Genomic DNA, 16,156 nt, shown 5'->3' on the forward strand with positions numbered 1-16,156 from the left:
TCAAATTAATTGTGGGAATTAATTATATATGATATAATTATTTTAAATTAATTATATGTGATATAATTATTTTTATGTATTTGATACATTATAATATAAAGTTTAGTTTGAGATAAATTAAATATTTGAATATGATTTAAATACTAATTATACGGATGAGATTCATATAATTAAATTTAATATAAATAGATTTATATTAAATACCATGAATTATTGAGAGTATTGAAACTATGGAGTATATTATATTTGATATAATGTAAATTATAGGTTATGTGTTAAGTTTGACATAACATATAGTTATATATAATAAGTTAGTTATTATATATATTTTATTTATTTAATTTAATTTAGGTTAAAGGGAGGGAGTTACAACTTCCCTCCCCTTAATACTTTCAAACGATCGTGGTAATTGAGAATTGAGTTTTGACGTTTTTTCATCTTCTTCACAGAAGAGATCACAGTGAAGTTGTCTGTGATATTCTCCCAACATAATTGCTCCTGTAGAAAAATTCCTCTCCTCTCAAATCCTCACCCTCTCCCAAAAAAATTAGTAAAGCCCACACCTCTTGCTAATTCTCAACCCTTAAGAAGAATACAGAGGAAAACCTTGTGGTGGTGCCTATTTATGTTTTTCATTCGTGAGCGTCCGTGGAGAGGAGATCATGAAGAATTATTGGCTTCAAGGGTAAATGTGGTTAAACCCTAAATTCTTCTTCTTGATTATTACATGTTGTAAATTTTATTGAAAATACATATAATTATTATAATTTTTGTTATTTGTGAAATTGAAAAATTGGGATCAATCCTCATTTCCTCATGGGACCTCAAAGTCCTTCAGAGACAACTCTCAAAGCTAAAACAGGACTTTGAGGTTTCCAAAAGAAATTTAAATTGGATTTTAACGTCTTTGAGGTCTCCCAAAAAGAACTTTTAAGAGATTTGGATTTCTAAAGAAATTTAAATTGGATTTGAAATTTTAAAAGGAAATATATATTTATAAAGGAAATGGGATTTTGAAATAAGAGAAGGAAAAGAAAAGGATTTTGGATTATTACAAATATATTTATATATAAATGTTGCTAAAGAAAAAAACAAAAAAAAAAATATTTAATTAAGAAAAGGAAATTTCTCTTAATCTCATTCGTGAACCCCTTCCTAGCTCCATTTTCTCTTTCCCTCACTCTAAACCCACGAACGTCGGCCGCCACTCAATTCGTCGCAACTCATCTTTGCTCGCCGTCGTGTCAAAGATTCTTCTCAACCAAATACCCGGTTGTCGTTGTTTCACGCTGACCCACGATTAGCTTCACACGCCGCCAGCGCCTCACGTCGCGTACTTCCAGTCATGTCAAGCAAATGCCTCAGATCGGCATTGTTCAGTGCTGCCTCACGACAGTGGATGGTCGTTTCACCTCGTTCAAATCGCTATCGTTCGCCCTATTTTGCAGTCGGTTCACGTGTTCTACAGATTATCTATCGTGCTTTTGGGTTCCGCTGGATTTTGGGTAAGGTTTCGGTGATTTCTTAGACTTGTTTTGATTACCCAATGGGTATGGGTTTAAATTCTTGGCTTTATGATAATTTTGAAGGTTGGAATGAAAGGTTATTTTGATGTAGTTCGGTGGAGATTTGGGACTTAAATCTTGGAAGTGGCTGTTGATCAAGTTTGCTTTGGGTAAATTATTTGAGGTTAATTCCATAAATTGGTGGATGGAATTTGAGCTTTAAAGAATAAATTAAATTTGGGTTTTTTTATGTTGTAGGTTCTAATTCACACTCTTTATTTTATCATCAACTATTTTCTTGGGAGAACAATATTTAGGCTTAAATTTGACATAAGTAATCTAACTACTGGAACCGCCTATGTATCAGGCGATAAGTTTAAAATTAATTTTTAGGATTTTAAAACTGCTTACATTGAGATGCGTAAGGATAAATAGGTTGACCTTGATTATATTTTGAAACATGTTATGAGTTCCAGCATGAACTAAGTTAATTTGTTGTTCTTATTTGCTGGATGAATACTAAGCATGATGATATGTAGTTATCCCTACCCATAATTAGATACCCACTAAAGGTGCTGATCTCCTTCGAGATTTCACCAGAGATTTGTGTTTTCTTCAAAATTCACCAGATGTTTGTGTTTCCTTCAGGATTCACCAGAGGTGATAATTTCCTTTAGGATTTCACCAGAGGTTTCGAGTTTCCTCTAGGATTCACCAGAGATTCGTGTTTCCTTCAAGATTCACCAGAGGTGGTGATCTCCTATGAGACTTTACCAGAGGTTTGTGTTTCCTTCAGGATTTACTTAGGCAATGTTAGTGAATATGTGCCTCAACCCTAATTCATCCTTGGAAAACCCCATCGCATTACATAAGTTGCTTCCATTAAGATTGTGGTTTCCAACACATTCATCATCTTTCATTTCAACATTTAGTAACATAAACTCATCACCTTTATTTAACAACATATTAACATCGAGATCGAAACAATAGTGTCATCACATCAATAGTAAGCAATCCCTATATTCGACCTTGGACTCACCAGGCACCTAGTTAGATTGACACTTGGATTTAATTAAGTAAAACAATGCTTCTTGAAGACATCACAGAGCATTTAACCATCGCATATATAAAAACGCATCCATTTGTTTTATGATCCTCAAGATAACAAAGTATTTATATCGAAAAACGCTACATTCTTAGAGGAATACCACATGAGAGATCATCAACCTCACAGTAAACTAGTATTGAGCGAAATTTCCAAAGAAGCTACAGAAAAATCCACAAGAGTTATTGAACAGGCCAGTCCTTCAACAAGAGTTGTTTATGAAACTGGTAATTCTGGTCAGTCATATCCTTCTCAAGAGTTGAGAGTGCCTCAACATAGTGGGAGGGTGTTCCATCAACCTGATTGTTACATTGGGTTTATCAGAAACTCAAGTCGTCATACCCGATGATGTCATTAAGGATCCATTGACCTATGAACAGGCAATGAATGATGTAGACTAAAATTAGTAGATCAAAGTCATGGACCTCGACATAGAGTCCATGTACTTCAATTCGGTCTAGGAACTTGTACATTAGCTGGATGGGGTAAAGCTTATTGGTTGTAAATAGATCTATAAAAGGAAACGAGATCAAGCCGGTAAGGTACAAACCTTTAAGGTTCGGCTGGTGGAAAGGGGTTATATCCAAAGAGAGGGGGTGGACTATGAAGAAACCTTCTCCTTTGTTACCATGCTAAACTCGATTAGAATACTCTTGTCTATTGCCATATTTTCTTATTATAAAATTTGGAAAATGGATGTTAAGACAACCTTTCTAAATGAAAATCTTGAAGAGAGTATTTATTGAACAGGGTCAAGAGCAAAAGATTTGCAGGATTAAACGATCCATTTATGGGTTAAAACAAGAATCTAGATCATGGAATATAAGATTTGACACTGTGATCAAATTTTATGGATTTGAACAGAGTAATGGCGAACCTTGTGTCTACAAGAAAATTGTCGAAACCACTGTAGCCTTCCTGGTGTACTATGTAGATGATATTCTACTCATTGGGAATGATGTAGGATTCCTAACTGACATTAAGCGATGGTTAGCAACTCAATTCCAAATGAAAGTTTTGGGAGAGGCTCAGTATGTACTTGGAATCCAAATCATTCGAAATCACAAGAACAGAATGTTAACCCTGTCGCTAGCATCATATATAGACAAGATGTTGTCTAGATATAAGATGTAAAATTATAAGAGTTGTTACCTTTCAGACATGGAGTCCATCTGTCAAAGGAACTATGAAACCTAAACCCTTCCCTATTTAAATATGTTTATTGTTGATAAAATGAGAGGTTTAATATTTGAGTTAATGTGGAACTGTAGGGAAATGGGTAAAGGATAAGGAAATGAAGAAGGAAAATGCTTAAGTACTGGAAACTTGGCTCTCAAGTGTTTTTAAGTTAGCCTAGCAAGAAAAAAAAAATTGGCTAAGTGTTGGCCGTGAAAATGGTGGCCGAACATCAAGTAAACACTAAGCAAGCATCGAGTAAGCACTAGGCAAGCATCAAGTAAAAGCCATGCATGAGCGAGGAAAGGATTGTGCATCGAGTATGTATGATTGAGGAAGGGATCATGCATCGAGTATGCATGAGCGAGGGATCGTGCATCGAGTATTCGATCGAGTACCATCGAGTTTAGGCCATGCGTGAATGAGGAAGGGATTAGGCATCGAGTTGCCATCAAGTTTACCATCGAGTAAATGCCATTGTGCATCGAGTAAATGCCATCGTGCATCGAGTAAAATGCGCTCGAGCATCGAGTATGCCATTGAGCATCTTTCATGTGCGATCAACGTTAAGCATCGTTTAAAAGGCGAGCTGGATCGGTTTAGTGGAGTTAGTTCACTAAGTGGTTGTTGTGGCAGCCTATTAAAAATGAACGGCTGGTAGGAGTACAAAAGGGGAAAGCTGACTTCAAAATACTATTTTGAACAAACCGCTCGAGTATTAAAGAGATTTCAAAGCCATTTGAAATCTAAAGAAGACTAGTTGATGGTGGAGGTCTGTTAGAAGAAGAAACTATCAGGAACTTGCTTAAAATTTGAAGAAAGTATAAGAAGGTCAAGCTCTCGGGTAGACTAGAGCCAGTGCTAGAGTTTTGAAGATTTCGGCCAAATTACGAAAACTTCTAAGCTCAAATTTTGACGTAAGCATCTTAATAAATTTTTTAGCAAGTTTGTAGAAGGAAGTTTTTTAAGAAAAGCTCTAAAAAATAATTTATTAAACGAGTAAGTTGAATCTTGAATTTTATGAACAAGCAGGCAGCTGCTTGGGATGAATAAGCAGGTAGCTCGATGGTCTGCATGTGTGCACGGGCTGAGATGAACGCCAGCCTATGTGAGGTTGAGCATGGGGCTATATAGGAAATCATAAGAGGCTGGGACACCTAAGAATGAGGATGGACGTTTGTATGAGCTAAAGGTTTGGATGCATAAGGCATGCGATGGGTGGCTAGGTGTTGCGTTGGTGCAAGGTTGCGTGACAGAATGGTGACTGTTGAATAGTGAAGTTTACCACCAAGAGGGAGGTCCTAAGTGTTCAATACCTAGGGAAATTGACAATGGAAGGTAAGGTCAATATGTCAAGAATAAAATGGGCTTAATTCTGAAAGTGAATCTCAAAAGGGAGACCATGGCTAGTAACTAAAGTATATTGATATATTCACAAGGTTGACATTAGTAGGAGAAGCTCATCAATCTTAAAAAGATTGCCCAAAGACAGTAAGGGACTTTAAATGCTTTAAATGTTTTGCAAATGTTTTACGAATGATTTAATAATCTATGTTAGTCCTATGAGTACGCATTAGTATATGAAGCTACTAAGTATGTTCTAGGCCATGCACTTTAAAGATTCATAAGTATGCGGCAATGAGAATTCCTTGACAAAGCTAAGTCTTATTAAAGATAAGAAAGTTCCTTAGCAAGTATTAGTAGCTCAGTGTTGAATGACTCAGATGTGAAGGTACTGGAGCTACATCCTAGATATGAGTCTTGAGAATAGGATATAGTCTACATGCACATAGGACCAGTAAGACTAGGTGAAAGGTGATGTGCGACACATCTTAACCTAGGAAGACTAGGTGAAGTGATGGACAAAGGTGACACAACTTAACCTAGGTTAGCACGAGATAAGGTGATGGAAAAATGTGACACACCTTAACTTAGGTTAGCACGAGGTAAGGTGATGGACAAAGGTGGCACACCTTAACCTAGGTTAGCATAAGGTAAGGTGATGACAAAGGTGACACACCTTAACTTGGTTTAGCATGAGAAAGACTAGGTGAAAGGTAGTGGACAAAAGCGACACACCTTAACCTTGAGTAGTATGGAGAGTTGGACAAAAGGGCTCATTCTCTCAATTAAGTATTAATGCAGTTAAGTAAGGTAGAGAGCAGACAAAAGGATTCACTCTCAGATAAAAGGCTAAGTATAAGTATTGGGAGTTGAGCAAGAGGGCCACGCTCAACTGAGGAATAGTCCAGCTAAGTACAGATATGATTTGTTATATTAATGTTTATGTGAATGATGGTTGCCTAAGTTTATGTCTCCAGTTAAAGCTTTCAGTTTTATTATTATTTTTATGTATGATACTTATGTTTAAAATTTAGTCACTCACTAGGCTTCTAGCTCATGGTTTTCAAAATGTTTTTCCGCCCCAAGTAGCAGTCATTTCCCAGAAGACGACTCTGTTGTTGCTCTCCACTCAAAGACTCAGGTTGAAACAAGCTTGGTTGATAGCTCTATAATTGTTAGTACACATGTGTCTGTCATATGGGAACTAGTGTTATATGTGGCTCACCAGTGGTAATGTACATAAGTTATATATATGTGAATAGTTTGTAAAACCCTGTAAGGTGAATGTGATAAGTTCTAGTTGTTCTATTCAGTATATATTTGAAAATTTTTGTATACCAGGATTTAAGACAGGTTGAATAGGTTAGTTAGGCAGTAAGTGCCAACAAAAAGGGTTGGTAACTACTGCAGTTATACTCCCTTCCAGTTAAGAGGGTAATATGGGGCGAGGTGTGACAGAAATAGTGTCCTAAGACACCTCAAGAAATTGAGGATATGAGACATATTCTCTATATTTAGTAGTTGGTAGTTTGATGTATGTCATGTTATGTATACGACCTGACATATGCTATGTAGTAGGAATAGTCAGTAGGTATAAATCCAATCTAGGATATGATCATTAGACTGCTGTTAAATATATCCTCAAGTATCTTAGGAGAACGAGGGAATATATGTTCGTGTATGGTGTTAATGATCTGATCCTTACAGGATATACTGATTCTAATTTTCAGACTGATTAAGATTCAAGAAAACCTATATTGGGATCGATGTTCACTTTAAAGGGAGGAGCAATAGTTTGGAGAAGTATAAAGCAAGCTTATATTGTTGACTTCACCATTGAGGTTGAGTACGTAGTTGTATGTGAAGCAACAGAGGAGATTATATGGCTCAGGAAGTTCTTAACAGATTTGGTAGTGGTTCCAAATACGCATCTTCCTATCACCCTCTATTGTGATAACAATGGTGCAGTTGCAAATTCTAAAGAACCCAAAAGCCATAAGCGCGAGAAGCACATTAAGTGCAAATATCATATCATCAGGAAAATTGTGCAACAACGAGATGTGATCGCGTCAAACAAATAGCGTCAGAGCAAAACATTGTTGATCCTTTACAAAAACCTTCACAGCTAAAGTGTTTGAGAGTCATCTAGTGAGTCTAGGACTACGAGTTACGTAATTCTAGGGTAAGAGGGAGAAGCCATGGATATATGAAGCCCTAGTGTATTGTATTTATATTTTTTTCTCTCACGATCAACATTATATGCAAGTAATCCCACTGAAGTTTTAGTCCAAGTGAAAGTTTGTTGGGTTTTATGTCTTAAAACTCGTGGTTTGTAAACAATAAATGAATTTTATTTGATAATCAAGTTATTATTGAAGTTTATTCAATTAAGATGTTGTTGAATATGTGAACATTTAAAAACCCTAAATCCAATAAACTAAGAACCCCTTGCTATAGCATGAATACTTGAACTATATATGGAAACATAAAAAGTTGATCAAGTTTGAGTAATAGCCAAAACAGTCTATAGTATAGGGATAAGGCTGGGTACCTTATCCTGGGGACACTATGATACGACCCACTTTATATTTGATACAAACAATATGATCATGAATCATTAATGTGAAGACATGTGAGTGGAGGCATCCTACATAATGAATTTGCATAAGACCGAACCGTGATATAGTCACTTTTACTTTATAACGTCGTTTACTATTAAGACTGACTATTTTAATACGATGGCCTAGGTAACTCGATCTCAGCTAACTATAGACTTCTATTTGTTCGGGATTATCCTTTAATCTGCATGAGTGAGAGTGGCCCGAATTTGCCGACTCAATAAGCCTACCATTTTATGGATAAGATCGAGTAGATAGTTGAGGACATAATCCTGCAAGATGAAATTCACACCTACCCGTTTTGGGAACAGTAGATAGGTTGTTCTTTTAAGTGCTAATTCCGGGTCTTGAATAAGAGGCTCCACCCTCTCACTGGCCCGAGTGGGACTCAGCTTAGTAGTTGAAACACAATCCAATTGTTCGTTAGAGAATCAATGGGACTTAAGGAATAATATGTAATTACAGAGGTAAAATGGTAATTTTGGCCCAACTGTAATTACGAACAACCTGTGAATGATTGATATACTAATCATGGTTATATCAAGTTGATAGAAATATATCTATGGTGAAGAGAGTGCGGCTATTGGACTATAGTGGAATGTCTCAGTAGTTAATGAATGTTGGTTAACTAGGTTAAAGAGTTTAGCTGGTTAATCTTGGATCGTTGGAGCTCATGATTTGTAGGTTCATTAGGTTTCGCTGCTAGCTCATATCAAACTAAAACTTAAAACAGTATGATGAGAAAATTTGAAATATTCAAATTTTGTTTAGGAAGTAAATGTTAATTATATTTGATATACTTAACGTCTTAATATTTAATTATGAATTCAACAATATGAAGAGCTGGAAATATTTAAATATGATTTGAAGATCAAACACATGAATAAGGATTCATGGCCAGGATCGGTGTAAATTCATTATGAATTTAATATTTGATATTAAATTAATATTTTTAATTAATTATTAAAATTAATTTTATCTAGTTTTAAAATTAATTATTTGAATTAATTTTAAGAAAACTCATTTAAAATTGAATTCTTGGTAATTCAAAATTAAAAGAATATTGGAGAAAGTGGATTTTTCCCACAAACCTCTTTAAACACCTCAAATCTTGCTTATGGTTGATTAATTTGCTGTCACTTTGAAGGAAATTGGATGTGCATGATTTCTTCTTTAAATAGAAGAAAGATTGCTGAGAATTGGGTTGGAGAAGCTGGATTTTGAAGCTAAATTTATCCTCTCAAAACCGTAGCCCAAAATTCTATCAAACTCCTTTTTCTCTCAAAATTCGTCACAATATAGGATCCCACAATCCGTTCTAAGGCTAGAGAATAGCGGACAAGACTTTAGCGATAGTCCACGAAGTGTTTGTGATCATAAACATCTAGAGGGTTGCTTCAATTTTGAGCTACATCAAGGTTTTTTCTTCAAAATTCTATTTTTCGATTTTCGACAAGCATGCTTTATCTATAAAATTAATGTAATTAGAGTGCTTTAGATCCAAATTACTTCTACTTGCATGTTCTTTCCTCTTACAGTTTTTCACTGTAAAAAAAATCTCTTAAAAAAATCTAGTTATTAAAGAGAGACACGCATAAAGATATACAAAAACTACAATCATTATATGCCTTACTAAAAAAAATATATAGATAACACACCTTCTTCCTATCACACCCCCTTTTAGACTACTCTCTTAACTTAGAAAGAGATGTGAAGATAGTAAACATCAACTCTCTTATGACATTTATTGTCCACCTGCTTCCTTCTTAACTTGATATTCACATATATATTCACATCATAACTTGCGGCCTCATAAACATAAAAGAATTTCATACAACCTTTACATGGCCCGAACATATAGAGTTACCTATAAACATATACATACTGATAGAAACAGCTCTACAAGTGCACTCAGGTAGTTTATCTTCCATTTCTTGCTAAGTTATTTACATGTTAGAGTAGACATAAACTATATACATATAAAGAAAACTGAGAGAACTTGAGCTAGCTGATAACTTGACATTGTGGTAGACTAGATTGGTGTAGGCTAGGCACCGGGAACTTTTACGCTACGTGGGAGAAGGAAAACATTTAAAAAGAGTGAGCTGAGAATTCCAGTGAATGACGAGTTTAAAATAGTTACGTATGTAAAATATTCTAAGAATTCAAGGTTTAAGAACATGTTTCTTGGTCCTAAAGAACATTTAGTAAGTTCATGGTTCGTAAATCGAGCATAAGAGTTAGTAAAATCAGTAAACTCAAAAAACATAGGCAATTATCTCATACTTTCATCGTTCATAACATCATATTAAACTTGTACCCAAATCTTTAGTTGAGGTAAAGTAAGCTCAATACATCACACTAATAGCTTTAGCTAATTTAGAGTAAACTCACTACAATCAGCGTCGATAACTCTCATGCGTGCATGTAGAAATGCCCCCAAAGGGCTTAGCACCCCTTCACACGGCCAAAAGCCCACTTGTGTGTCAGGGCGGGTTCCGAAGACCCATATCGTACTCATATACTGGACTTCCCGAGTACCTTCTTTTATCCCTGAGTATCGGGAACCCTTATCAACATACCTAGGGTATACAGCATAATGGTTTGAAAACTATTCCTTGAATAAAAATCATAAAGAACAAGTTATTTTCTTTTATAAACATATCATTTCATAAACAAGCTATCAAAGCTCCATTCAAATAAATCATTCTCAAGACATAGCATTTTAAGATAGATCATTAAACTTATAATAAGTAAATCATGCTCAAGCATTGCATTTTAGAGAATAGATCATAAAACTCATAAATGGTAAGTCATGCTCAAAACCATTGCATTCTCAGTTCAGAAAATTCTTTTAAGAGAAATCATAGTCATAAATCATGAAAGAATATATTTTTAAACAATTATCACTCACAGTCAATGGCTACCTCCCAGAGGTTTATAGGTTATCCCAATCTATGTTTGACCTGAAAGTTAGATCATAACCCTTGGTTAAAACATAGACAATCCCTTAAGAACAATAATCTTCAAATAGCCCTAATAGATAATCACATTTCCCTTAGATTCCATTTAACCCTTAAGATCTCTATAGAGTCCATACTTAGTTATTATGTAGCTAAAAGATTATGAAAATCTTGATTGGACTCAAAATAGCTTACCAATTTACCAAGAAGTCAAGACTAGCCACTAAGTAAGCTCATGGGCAGCTAGCGCGCGCGATAAGGCAGGGTATGGACGCTGGGTGTCACGGTCATGCTTGTCCAGGGCGTGTTGTCCATGGTCGCATGACCGCCTCCACCTCTTTTTACTATACTTTCATCTTATGTATTTCCTTTTACTAGGTAGTTAGATTTATATGTATTTTTCTTAGTGAGTGACCGCTCGCCCATTTCCATATACAAGGGTAGCGAATGTGTTTTTGTTCAGAATACACTATATGGGGATAAGACTAACCATCACTTCCCCATACCCAGAGTAGTAGGTTATAAAGTTGTTGTTGTTGCTTGTTTCTTTCTAGCCTACTACAATCTTTCTCTTCTCTATTCTTACAATCAAACTGTTTGCGAAAACCTTTTCTCCAATCCCATTTTCTAAGACCGTTTTCTCGAAAATGAGGGTAGAGGTTGCGAGAGGCACCCGGTGTGCCATTGACTGTCCGTATTCAAATTGGCTGACTTATTCGTGAGCGGGAACAAGTGTCGCACAATCACTAAGTGAAGCCTCAGAAAGTGCAATTGTGACAATTGGTATCAGAGCCAAGTCGGCTCGTAAAGTTAAGAATTTGTGATCATGTCTGCTACGAAGCAGTTGGGCAAGTCCCATGTTGACCGATTGGTCGAGATTGAAGAGCAAATGCTCTATTTAATAGAAGCCTCTAATTAGGTTCGGTTCCTAGAGATCGATTGATGCGGTGGTTGGCCACTTAGACGGGATGCCCGTCAGGGAATTGTTGACAATGATTAAGACCCTAGAGGCAAAAACCACGATGGATAGGCCTCTTGACCATGGGGATGGTTCGTCAGGATCTATTGCCCCGATAGAAGAGCGTGTCAAAGAATTAGACAACTCGCAGAGAGCGATCATTCAGATGGTGACCAAAATGTCTAAGGACATTCGAGCCACCATCAATGTCATTCGGGCAGAGATTGCAGACATTGGTGCAAAAATTAACCTCACCATGAGAGCAGTGGGAAATCAAGCCCCAGTCGGGGATGCAACCCAATTCAACAGGGTAAAAGTACCCGAGCCCAAACCCTTCTGTGAGGCTCGCGACACAAAGGCGCTAGAAAATTTTATTTTTGATATGGAACAGTACTTCAGAGCTACGAACACAACGACTGAAGAATCAAAGATCACCCTAGCGATGATGCACCTAACAGAGAATGCCAAGTTATGGTGGAGGTCCCGTTTCTAGGATGTCCAAGAGGGACGGTGTACCATCGACATGTGGAAGAGACTGAAACAAGAGTTGCGTTCTCAGTTCTTCCTCGAAAATGTTGAGATTTTGACAAGACGAAAGCTACGGGAATTAAAACATACAAATACTATTAGGGACTACGTGAAACAATTTACCAGATTGATGTTGGACATAAGAGACATGACCAAAAAAGACAAAGTTTTCTGTTTTATCGAAGGCCTGAAACTGTGGGCAAAAACAAAACTGTATGAGCAGAGAATACAGGATCTCCCAGCCGCATACGCAGCGGACAAATGGTTATTTGACTTGGTTGATGAATCTCAAGAGATGAGGCAACACTCGAGATCCCCTAATAGGGGGAGAAAGAGCAATGGTTCGATCCCATCGAGAAACAGTGGGGGAGATAAAGACAACAATGGGGATAGTAGACCTCTTCAGCAGACGACTAGAAATACGTGGCGAGAGCAAAATCAAAAGAATTTTTATCGGCCCTTAACCTGTTATATATGCAAGGGTCCGTACAAGGCGCGCGAATTTCCGGAACGAGCTGCCTTTAATACTTTCTAAGCCTCATTAGCTTCGGACTGGAAAGGCAAAGCTGTTCAGGTAGAAGACGTGAATGTGCAAGCAGAGGAAGATAGAACCCCATGGGTTGGGGCCCTGAGATATTTAGCTGCCCTCCAAAAGGATGTAGGAGAAGAAAAGGGATCCTATGGAGGCGGACTGATGTATGTTGATGCTTGGGTCAACCATAAATCGGCCAAAAAGTACCATGGTCAATTCAGGGGCCACTCATAATTTTATGTCCAAAACAGAAGCCAGAAGGCTCAATCTCCATTGGGAAGGAGGCGCAGGTAGAATGAAAGCAGTGAACTCTGAAGCCTTGCCGATTACAGGAATGGAAAAGAGGACAGTCGTAAAGTTGGGGGACTGGAGTGGCCCTGCCGATTTCGTGATTGTTAAGATGAATGAATTTGATGTGGTATTGGGAATGGAGTTCTTGCTTGAGCACAAGGTAATACCGATACTCCTCACCAAATGTTTAGTGATCACCGGGTCTACGCCCACCGTTGTGCATGCTGAGATCATACGGCTAAAGGGGATAAGGATGATCTCGGCCCTCCAATTGGAGAAGGGTTTTACCCACGAGCCAGTCGAAACCGAGGAAGAGAAGGCCCCCAAGACATTCTGCGTGTCTTGAAGCATTGTCATGTTGTTGAGTCGGACAGTTTACACAAGTCCCCGACTCCAAAGAGGAGGAGAAGGAGAAGAAGGAAGCCTGGACACCAAGAGTTCCTACCAGGAGACTGGGTTCGAGTAAATTTGTGCCTGGGACAGTTTTGAAGTTGAGGGCAAAGAGAACATCGCCTTGTGAGCAACTTTAGAGGACCGGTGGAAGTCATCAAAAAGGTTGGGAAAACCTTTTATCGAGCACAGTTACGAGATTCATCCTGTCATCCACATGAGTATACTGAAACTCTATCATCCCAACCATGCCGAGGAGAGACGTAAGTTGGTGACTTGTCTGCCAGCCACAACAAAGAAAATGGTAGGAGAAAGAGCCAACGAGAGACTTGCAGGAAGGAGCGACAGAGCGGAAGGACTAGGACCAAGCTGGGAAGAGTTCCTGGAGAAGTGGAGAAGCCTCTAAAACAGAGAAGTTCATTGGGAGCGCATGGAAGGCCTCAAAGGCAGCTGCTCCACAATATGCTGAGTTCGAGCAGAGTCGGTTGACGGGGACGTCAACCAATTGAGTGGGTGAGAATGTCACGGTCATGCTTGTCCAGGGCGTGTTGCACATGACCTCATGACCACCTCCACCTCTTTTTACTATGCTTTCATCTTATGTATTTCCTTTTGCTAGGTAGTTAGGTTTATATGTATTTTTCTTAGTGAGTGACCGCTCGCCCATTTCCATATGCAAGGGTAGTGGATGTTTTGTTGTTCAAAATGCACTATATGGGGATAAGACTAACCATCACTTCCCCATACCCGGAGTAGTATGTTATAAAGCTATTGTTGTTGCTTGTTGATTTCTAGCCTACTACAATCTTTCTCTTCTCTATTCTTACAATCAAACTGTTTGCAAAAACCTTTTCTCCAAACCCGTTTTCTAAAATCGTTTTCTCTAAAACGGGGGTGGAGGTTACGAGAGGCACCGGTGTGCCATTGGCTGTCCGTATTCAAATTGGCTGACTTGTTCGTGAGCGGGAACAAGTGCCGCACAATTGTTAAGTGAAGTCTCGAAAAGTACGATTGTGACACTGGGCACGCACACGGTTAGACTGATTGGTGGCAATTCACGCACACAGGCATTAGGTGCGCGCACGAGGGTAGATGGATGAGCGGCAACTCACACATACTGGCACTCGGCTCACACACAGGCTTTGCATCGAGCGCTGTGAAGCATGCACTGGACGTTGGACACCTGGTGCTAGGCGTCGAGTGGCTTGATAGGCGTCCACTGTGCAAGCGAGTGAGGTGTGCTATTGGGCATCAAGTGGTGCACGTGAGTGCAACGTTGGACGTGCAGATGGGCACTGTTGGATGCATGTGCGTGCACAAGGCACAAGCATGCATTAGGCGTCGAGTGTCACACGATACGCCCATCAAGCTCCACCCAATTTGATCTTTTTCAACATTCAGCTGACAGCCCTTGCTCGAATCCCCTATTTTTTACTGTATTTTCACTGCATTTTTCATCATTTTCAGCCAATTTAAACACCAGTTTCTTTCATAAACCTCTTAAAAAAAACCTTTAGGCTAACTTACCTTCAAATTTGAGTCTTTTAATCCTTCTCAATAATCCAAAGCCTACCAAATTCTTCGCCTTGTTCGGCTTTGCTCAAATTTCAGACCAACCTCAATTTTCCTTCAGTTTTCCTCAACTTGCAGACCAAGAATCACCATAGCAGCCCTTCATCTCCTTCTTCTCTGATTCCCCTGAGTTTTGGCTGGAAACACAATGTGCTCGAGTGAACTCAAAACACCGACTTCCGACCAGCCTCCATTTTCTCTTTTAGTTTTCTGCCAGCTCCTATTACCCACTAATGTTTGTCTATTTATCCTTAGCCAACCTTAAAATACAAAACAAATAATTAACAACATTATCCAATCTCCCACTTAAAAAAAAATTAGAAATTCTCCCTAAATCTCCATTATAAGCCTCTCGGACCACACCTCCCTTACCAACACTTTACCAAATTTAGTTCCCCTTTGCCTCACCTATTCAAGCCATAACCAACTTTAACACATTTCCCTTTTTAATTTCTTATTTACATAAGTGAATAACATTCCCTCAAGTTACAACCTTAATCTCACCCAATTCACTTAAATCATTCGATCCTCAAATGAAACATTAATATTAAATTTAAACTTAAAGAAAAACAATAAGGATTGAAAGCTTACACTTCTTTCTTTGATGATAGGTTTTTCACTGTCAAATGTATAAATCTTGACAAAAAGATGTATTTTGTTGGAGAAAAAGATATCATGCATTGTCCTTAAATAAGGGACATTCATCAAATCGTAGTTACTTTCTACATTTTTTGTATAGGTACTTTGTAAAGATGTGTTTTTAATAAGGGTGAAGTGTAAAATGAGGAGAAAAGATTTTTCCTCATTGTCCCTTTATAGATTATTTGAACATGATTTTTCTGTATGTCAACCACATACTGTTCAAAATTAATAGGAATAGTATTGGCGACCAGACTTTTAATTTTTTTTCAACATTTCTATGTCTATGGGTTCAACATCAACATAAAGACTAAGTCAACATTTTTATTATATCTTAGAAAAATCAAGATAGTATAAATAAAATATCACTAATCTATTGAGAATAACCATAAGAAATCTAAACTTATTTAGAAAGAAGGAAATGCTTATTTCAACTCAATTTTTTATATATATATCTAATATATTTAAAGTTTTTTTTAAAAAAATATTCATTGACATTAATATTTTGATGATATTGTCAAAGATATTTCTATAA

General features: G+C 37.5%; 1 long non-coding RNA gene across 2 annotated transcripts; it reads left to right on the forward strand.

Moving 5' to 3' along the window:
* The first annotated feature begins 1,133 nt into the window (after window positions 1–1,133).
* Window positions 1,134–15,874, forward strand: LOC120074367 (uncharacterized). Of its 2 annotated transcripts, XR_016528820.1 has the most exons (3): window positions 1,134–1,505; window positions 2,154–2,284; window positions 15,594–15,874. It is a non-coding gene; the product is annotated as an uncharacterized LOC120074367 (long non-coding RNA). The 2 variants fall into 2 exon arrangements; XR_016528819.1 differs by lacking the exon at window positions 15,594–15,874 and having other exon boundaries at window positions 1,140–1,505; window positions 2,154–2,464.
* Window positions 15,875–16,156: the final 282 nt, after the last annotated feature.

The sequence above is a fragment of the Benincasa hispida genome, chromosome 3 (assembly GCF_027475165.1).
Source record: "Benincasa hispida cultivar pf3 chromosome 3, pf3_genome.v1.1, whole genome shotgun sequence".
In the NCBI taxonomy this organism is placed as follows: Eukaryota; Viridiplantae; Streptophyta; class Magnoliopsida; order Cucurbitales; family Cucurbitaceae; genus Benincasa; species Benincasa hispida.